Consider the following 7,798-nt stretch of genomic DNA (forward strand, 5'->3'; position numbering starts at 1 on the left):
TCATAAGTGCATGCAGGATACACAGAATCTTCGACTGGTAACTGGGGACCTGGTATCTAGTTTTATCTTTCCTATTTACTTAGCTATGTACTTAACTGGTCCTACCAGTTTTACCTAACTTCTCTCATCCCACTGGAGATCCAAGAAAATGACACCACAGTTAAAGAAGACAACAAAACAACAAAAGCATATGGCAGAATGCAACAGGGTAGCCTGCATTTCTTGAAGGCATATCATCTGCATATCCGGGATGCTGAGTACCCTAAGTAAATTAGCTCACTGGGTCCCACAGTCACCCCCAGAAAGTATCTACTCTATTTCTCTCCATTTTACAGGAGATCATGAGCATCTGCAAGGTTAAGTAACCAGGAAGTAGCCAGGCTGGGGTTCAGACCCAGGCCTTTGAGAATCCTGAGCTAAAGCTCTTAGCCAGTCTGTTATGCCGTGCTTCTTTAGACTAGCTTCCCAAAGCCAACATCAAGGCTGACGGGAGGGTGTTTCAGGCAAATGGCCTGATCCACCTCAAGAGCTTTTCACTGTGCTCTATGTGTTACATCTTTGCCCGCTGTACTGCTGAATGTGCCCAGCACCCCTCATCATCTGTCGTTTGGGTTTCTGACCCATCAGAGGCTAATTTAACTCCACACCGCATCCATTTTAGAAGCTCTTCCAGTTTTTCTGTGCCTTCCCCCATCCCCCAGCCCACCACTACCTTCAAATTTCCCTAAAATAAATGAAAGAGGAAAGGATGACTAACATGTCATTTTCAAAGTTCAGTAAAAGAGAAGGCATCAGCTAACCTGCAGATAAAATATAAAAGGCAGGTGCAGAGACCCATCCTAGAGTAAGGAACTCTTGTCTACAAAAATAACTCTCAGTCATGCAGAGAAGTGAAGCAGTGACTGGAACCTGAGCATTTTGATCATTCCAAAAAGCAGACACATTGAGGACCTCAAGATAATACTTAAGGAGGACTGATTAAGAGGAAATTAAATGAGAGATGCATCACAGAATTCCATTTAGGATTGGCCCAAGGTATTCCTATTCCTTCGAGGACTTTGCTACAATAATTCTCAAAATCAGAGCAACCATTTACTTGTGTGCCAGGAACTGAGCATGCTGGGCAGTGAGGACCATTTATTTGTTTTCTCCTGTGTAGCATCCTTGGCAGAAGTAGCATAGTCAGTGGTTAAGAATCAAAGGCAGACCACCTGAGTTGGAATCTACCCTATACTTACTACTTAACTGTTAGCTAAGTCCTCCTTCCCTCAGTTTTCTCATCTGCAAAATGGGGATAAATATTGTACCTATCTTAAAGAATCTTTATAAAGATTCAATAATAGAATGCACATAAAGTGCTAAAAACAGAGTCCAGTATATAGTAAGTGCTCAACACATGTGAGGTCTATTACTTATCTGCATTTTCTCTTCTGGAAAAACAATCAGTCAAGGTTTCCTTTGGGGACTATACTCTGCCATACTCCATTTACGTCATTCAGCTGGGGCCCATCCTACTTCCGGTTGTGGATGAAAGCAGACAGACTAGCTGAGTACTGCTTTCCATAACTAAGTGACTCAGGTTAAGCCAATGACTATCATCCCCTGCATTTGTACCGAAATCACTGGAAAGGAAGCCCTCTCTTTCCGCAGGTAGAATTTAAGCCTGTAGCTAGTGATCCCCTTTTCTTTTCTACCACATTTGTATTTAAATACCACAATCCAACTAAACCAGAAGATAGCCTAATTTTGCTGTTATGTGACCTAACAGGCTGTCTTTTCTTTTTAATCTTTAAGCTGGTCCAAATTGGTTTTCTCTTGTGCCATCGAAGATGTCCTAATACAGCCCACAAGAACACTATATGGCACGCATTATCTATCCCCATTTTATAGATGGTATGACTGTGGATCAGAAAGCTAATGTGGCTTTCCCAAGGTCTTATAACTAACAACCAAGGGCAGAACTAGGATTCAAACCCAGATCTGCTCCCCAAACTCTTTTCTACCATATTACATTGTTTTTTTGAAATAAATCATGTAGAAGTGAACAAAAATGTCAAAGATTTCTTGGCAGCAACCAATTTTGGGGGAGAGGGAGTCCTCTCCAAAGTTGACTTCCATCCCCTGTCTGAGGTTCTGGGCACATAATTCCAGACCCTGGCATTTATCTTCTCTACTTTTGGCTAGTCCCCAAGTCTAAGTAGAAATGATGTTGAGTCTGGCTTTTGATGGGCTACATGTGCAGCTCTCTGTCAGAATGTCCCAGGATAAGATGGGGTCTGTTGTGGTATACACACCAAATCTCATGAACATCTCAGCAGAAGGCAAATCTATAAATGTGGGTTGCTTTGCCAATGCTAGATGGCACCATTCTTTGGTAGGATATGGTGGCAGCAAGACTACAATCCTGCCCCAAACACAGCCAAACCACAGGCTGGGTAGTGGCTGTGGACTCATCTGGAAGGAGAGCCTTGCTTGATAGGAATGATGGCTAATAGTGTGAAGAAGATACATGGTCTTGAGGAATTTGCATGAGAAGAAGAATGTAATGCCCAGAGAAAGGGTAAGCAAAGCAGACAATAGCTTTGCTGGTGTTAGATGACCCCACCCTACTCTTTGGCCAGAGATAGTGGGGCCAGAGGTGACCTGCCGGAGGTTTTAGGGGTCAAGCATAAGCTGTGGACAAGTAGACACCATAGACAATGGGGGAGTCTTCATGTATCTGATTATTTCACACCATCAAATCACATTCCATGTAAGACAGATTTCATTCTGTGACGCAGGACAAAGCACTCACTCTCAGATTTGCAAGGCCATAGGTGGCTTGGCCCTTGCTCACTTCCTGCGTCATCTCAAGCCACACACCTCTGTTCAGTCCCTGAGTCAAGCCATGTTTCTTCATCCAGACTTCCATCTTTGAACGCCACCCAGGAGTCTCTCCCCCTCTCCCTGCCTTCAATTGCAACTCAAATATCATTGCTCAGGGATGCTTTAATTTCCATTTCCACCGCTCTGGGGAATCTTGGAGCATCTCCCCATGTAATGCATACACATCATGAGCCTTAAACAACATTTGGAGCAGAAAAGAAATCCAATCCCCAGACAAATCCTGAGTCTCACCAAATGGCACTCACTGCAATCTTTGCCCTTGTCCTCCTTGAGTATCTCATTTCAGTCTTTAATGAGGAACTCGTCCATGAATACTTCCCATTCCAGGGAGAGGCCCTCAGAGTAAGGAGGACACCTTCCCCTCTGTCTTTGTTCTGCCTGTCAGAGCCCAGAGGACTACTCCACCCCTAGCCCCACAGCAAGAGAACAGTACGAATAGAAAACCAACTCTGATGACTGCTTTGTGCTCATTTTCAACCTCACTGCCATCTAAGCCTCTGAAATCCAGGAGATTCATTTCTTGTCCATGTCAATCAACTCCTTCACTTCTCATGGCAGCCAGATGGATGCAAACATGTAAGGCGGCCAGCCTCTGGCATGTCCCTGGATGGAGCTGCCCATGACCTGGGGTCAAATTTGCCAAACCACACGGATAGGTCTGATGCACTCTCCCCAAATCCAGACCTTCCTCTCATCTCCTGTGTGGTTCTAGCTCAGACTCATGCCCTCTCATCTGCATTCCAGCCTGGACTCCTGATTCCATCCTTGCCCCCAGCCAGTCTTCCTTACAAAGTTGGAAAATTCCCAAATGCAAACCCAAATCTCTCCTCTGATTGCAAACACACCGTCTGAAAACAGTTCCTTAAAATCCAGTTATTTGCAATCCTTATATACAATTTTTCGACATCCATCTGATTTTCATTAAATCCACTCAGTTGTTTTGTTCTTAATGAATATGTTATAATTATAAAAGACAGTCTTAGGCAGAATTATTTTTTTATTATCTATTGATTTATTTAGAGCATGAGCGGGGGAGAGGGGCAGAAGGAGAGAGAGAGAGAGAGAGAGAGAGAGAGAGAGAGAGAATGAATCTGAAGCAGGCTCCACACCCAGCTTGGAGCCTGAGCCTGATGTGGGGCTCAATCCCACGACCCTGGTGGGATCATGACCTGAGCCAAAATCAAGAGGCAGATGCTCAACCAACTGAGCCACCCAGGTGCCCCTTAAATAGAATTTTTTAAAAGAAAATTGTATACTGAAGTAAATGGAAAGAACAGTATCCTTTGTCATACACAGAATGCAAGCCTAACTCAAAAGTAAAATAATGCTACCTTGGGGTTTGTTATGAATGAAACAAAACACTGACCAAGTTACACCTCCTTGGTGCAATCCCGAGGTCTGAAAAATAACCAAAAGAGTAACTTCAACACTCCTTCACTGAGATGATGCCATGTCCATGAGCCACTTGGAGGTATTTCATTTATCATCTGAAATCTGACTCCTGTATTTAGCAATACTGGCCCCAGAAAATGCGGTCCTTTTCCACCACACATCTTCAGAAAGAGGACATCTGGCTGGAAACCCAGCACGAGTATGTCTGAGCACTGGCTGGCCTCACCTTGCTCTAGGCAAAGCCTTCATCGTCATTGCATCCCTGCACTTAACCACGGCCAGACACTGGCTGCATCTGTGTGCTCTGGCCCCTCTCCCTGTTTCCTTAGGACTTCCTCTTTGGCAAGTTAGTCACACAAAGTTTCCAGCACCTCTTTGGTTCCATACACCTCTGGCTTCCTGCCCTCCCTTACTCTCCCCTTCCATTGGGAGGAGCGACTGATGCAAAGCTCTGATCCATCAGCAAGGCAAATAATACCCTCCATAATCTTCTATCCCTCACTGCCTCAGTCTCCCCTCCCACCCCTCTCAGACATGCACACTAGGCCTGGACCTACCTGAAACATGCCACATTCTTTGACGCCTCTGTCTTTGCCTGATGGGTTCCCTCTGCCAGGAGGGCCTTCAACAGACTCCATCTCCAGAATTATGCACATAAGTGCTCCTCCGAATCCACTGAGATGTAGCTTATAGGTCTCAAGCCTTCTGCATCTCTTAAATCTTTTTTGCATATGTGTTTTACTTGGCTTGCATGGTGTTTTAAAAATCAGTAGCCTTCCATTAAAATCCATATTTCCAGACTGGCTGAGAAAAATGGCAAAACTAAACATATATTCCACATGGCAACAGGTAGCTGTATCACAGCTCCTGTATTTGGGGCCACTGCTCTGGAGTTCACTGCTGTCCCCAGCACTTCATTTTACCCCACAACAGGATTCCTGCCTGGACCCGGCAGACGGCTGAGTTTATTTCTTGACTGAGGCCAAGCATCTTTTCTTGGGTAAAATATTCCCCAAGTCTACTAGGTCCCGTTGATTGTCCCTTTCTGTGAGCCTCCATAACACTTTCTGGGGACTTGTCTTTTTTTAAAGAGATTTAATTATAAATGACATGTGACGCCTGTAGGTGCAGACATTAGCAAAACAAAAGTAAGAGTAGATACAGTTGACTGTACTCTTATTTTGTGCCAGGCATTCTATACACTGCCTTATGGTATCATCAACTCCTCAAACCAAATTTTCAAGTGAATTTTATCATCTTTAATTCACAGACAGACAAACGGAGACTGAGACGAGGTAAGATAGCTTCTCAAGGTCACAGTGCCGCTAAGTAGTACTGGGATTAAAACCCAGGACTTTCAGGCCCCAAAACCTATGGTTTTCACTACCACACTATGTTTACTCCCGTGTTGTGAGCACAGGATTTCTAATCCTTGCATATACCCTGGTGGAAATACAAAAGCTAAAACTGAACCACATCTATTGGAAAGAGAAGCCAAAAGTACACTTCTGGTGCTGTTTTCTCTTGTCCTCAAGACCAGAATTAGTCCTGGCATCCCCACCGCCAGGTGCCAATGACTCAGGAGAGGGTCGGGGCTGACAAGGCTATGTTAAGTCTCTACAGCAAGTCTCTACTAGCCTTTGACAAAAGGGGCTAAAAACGTGAGGGCTGAAAGGTTGCCCCAAACTGAAAGTCAGATTATGTTGTTGGCAATGGATGAAGATACCATTCTGGGCACAAATTCATCTGTTGGAAAGCACAAGTCTCTGACAAATTTAATTCTCATGTTTGTGTGTGTAAAAGAGTCTAGCGTTAGTCTAGCGTTAGTTAGAGCTAAGAGCATAGCCTCGGCAGTAAGAATCTCTGAGTTCAAATCCTGGCCTCTGTAGTCACTTGACCTCGAGCAAGTCACTTAAGCTCTTCCATTTTTTGACCTGTGTAATGAGGGTAATGTCGGTCCCTGCTACACAAGGTACAGGAAGAACTGGAGGCACTTAGGAGTCTTGATCCAGGGTAAGTATCGTAAAAGGGAAAAGTCCGAAAGCTCAGGGTTAAGCCAGGTAGACGGCATCTACTATGAATCCCTATCACAGCTCCAACTGGATCCAATCTGAAAGTCGCTCTAACTTTGAAAACAGCTCAAACTTCCTTCCATGCAATTTCATCGCAGATCTGAAACTGTTTAGCTGCACCAGCCCAGGCGATAAGTGAGGAGAGGAAGCCCTGTCTGTGTTTATAGCCTTTGACAAATGGGCTCTCATCTCCTCCTGACAGATTCTACCCCCAGCTGATCCATCCACCTCTTCTGCCGTCACCTGAATCACGGTCTTCATAATAGTACTGAAATTCAGATGGATTTCACACCACAAATAAAAATGAATTTAAATGCCTCAGCTCCCCACCAGCAACACGGGTACTGTAAATGTCAAACGCACACGGTTTTGCAAGGCCAGACGGCTGCTCCGAGTGATGGGTTACCTTGTGTCACCTTTGCTAAATCTGCATTAGCTCTGTGGCATTCACCTGTGGGAGGAAACAATCTGAGCTCTGCTTCCCACTTAAGGGTGAAAAATGCTGCCAGCCCTTGAGAGCTCCCTGTGACAGCCTTCTGGGTGATGCTAAGAAATGGCCAGAAAGCCATCTACATGCAGGTCTATTCACAGGGGCTCTGCTAATTGGTGAGCTTGCAAGAAAAAGGGAAATGTAAAACAGGAGGCACACCCAAGTACACACTGTGAATCTCTCCACACACAACCAGGCAGGGTTCTCCTTGCCAATGTCTGCCGATGGAACATATGCATCTGGGATAGAGAAAAACAGACACACAGGAGAGAAAAACGATTCTCTCATTGGGTCAATGCTGTCAGGTGGGACCAGCCTGCGTGCAGACCCGAAGAGCAAAGTTACTTCTCTTCATTAGGATGAGGGCTCTATCCCTTGCAATTCAGCATTTATCTCCCATCATTATACCTGGTCTGGGATTCAATCAGTTCAAAAATGATTCAGCTCAAGGTGAACGTCCCTACCAAATAGGATGGGGTGTGCAACTGGAGGGGGCAGGAGGGAGAGACCCTATTAGACTCTACAGCAAAGGTGAGATCTTGTTCTCAGAAATTCTTCTATCCAGAAGGTACTCAACCATACACCAATGTGCAGGTGTAAGCACACAGATACATCCACAGAAAGAGTATACACTGAAGAGAGGCAGACAGGAAGGAAAAGTGAAAAGAAAATGAAAAAAGGAAAAAAAAAACAGTGTTCTTAAACATGCACCGAGTCCTACCGACATCAGGTTAAGCTTTCTTAACTCAAGGAAATGGAGCTTTAAAGATATCACTGCTGGTTTCCCTTCAGAGCACTCAGCGATTCGTAAAAACCCACCCGGGCCAAGGGTCTGTGTCTTCAGAGGCAGGCTGACTTATTATGGCACCTCTGTCATCTCTTGTCACTTCAATTCCACTTTATCAAATTACTGATTTTGCCAGAAGCATTCGGATTAAATGGAGAGGGGCGCGCACAC

This window comes from Lynx rufus, unplaced genomic scaffold (assembly GCF_022079265.1).
Source record: "Lynx rufus isolate CCGP_SWC_20201006 ecotype Redwood Valley unplaced genomic scaffold, mLynRuf1.p SCAF_23, whole genome shotgun sequence".
Taxonomy (NCBI): domain Eukaryota; kingdom Metazoa; phylum Chordata; class Mammalia; order Carnivora; family Felidae; genus Lynx; species Lynx rufus.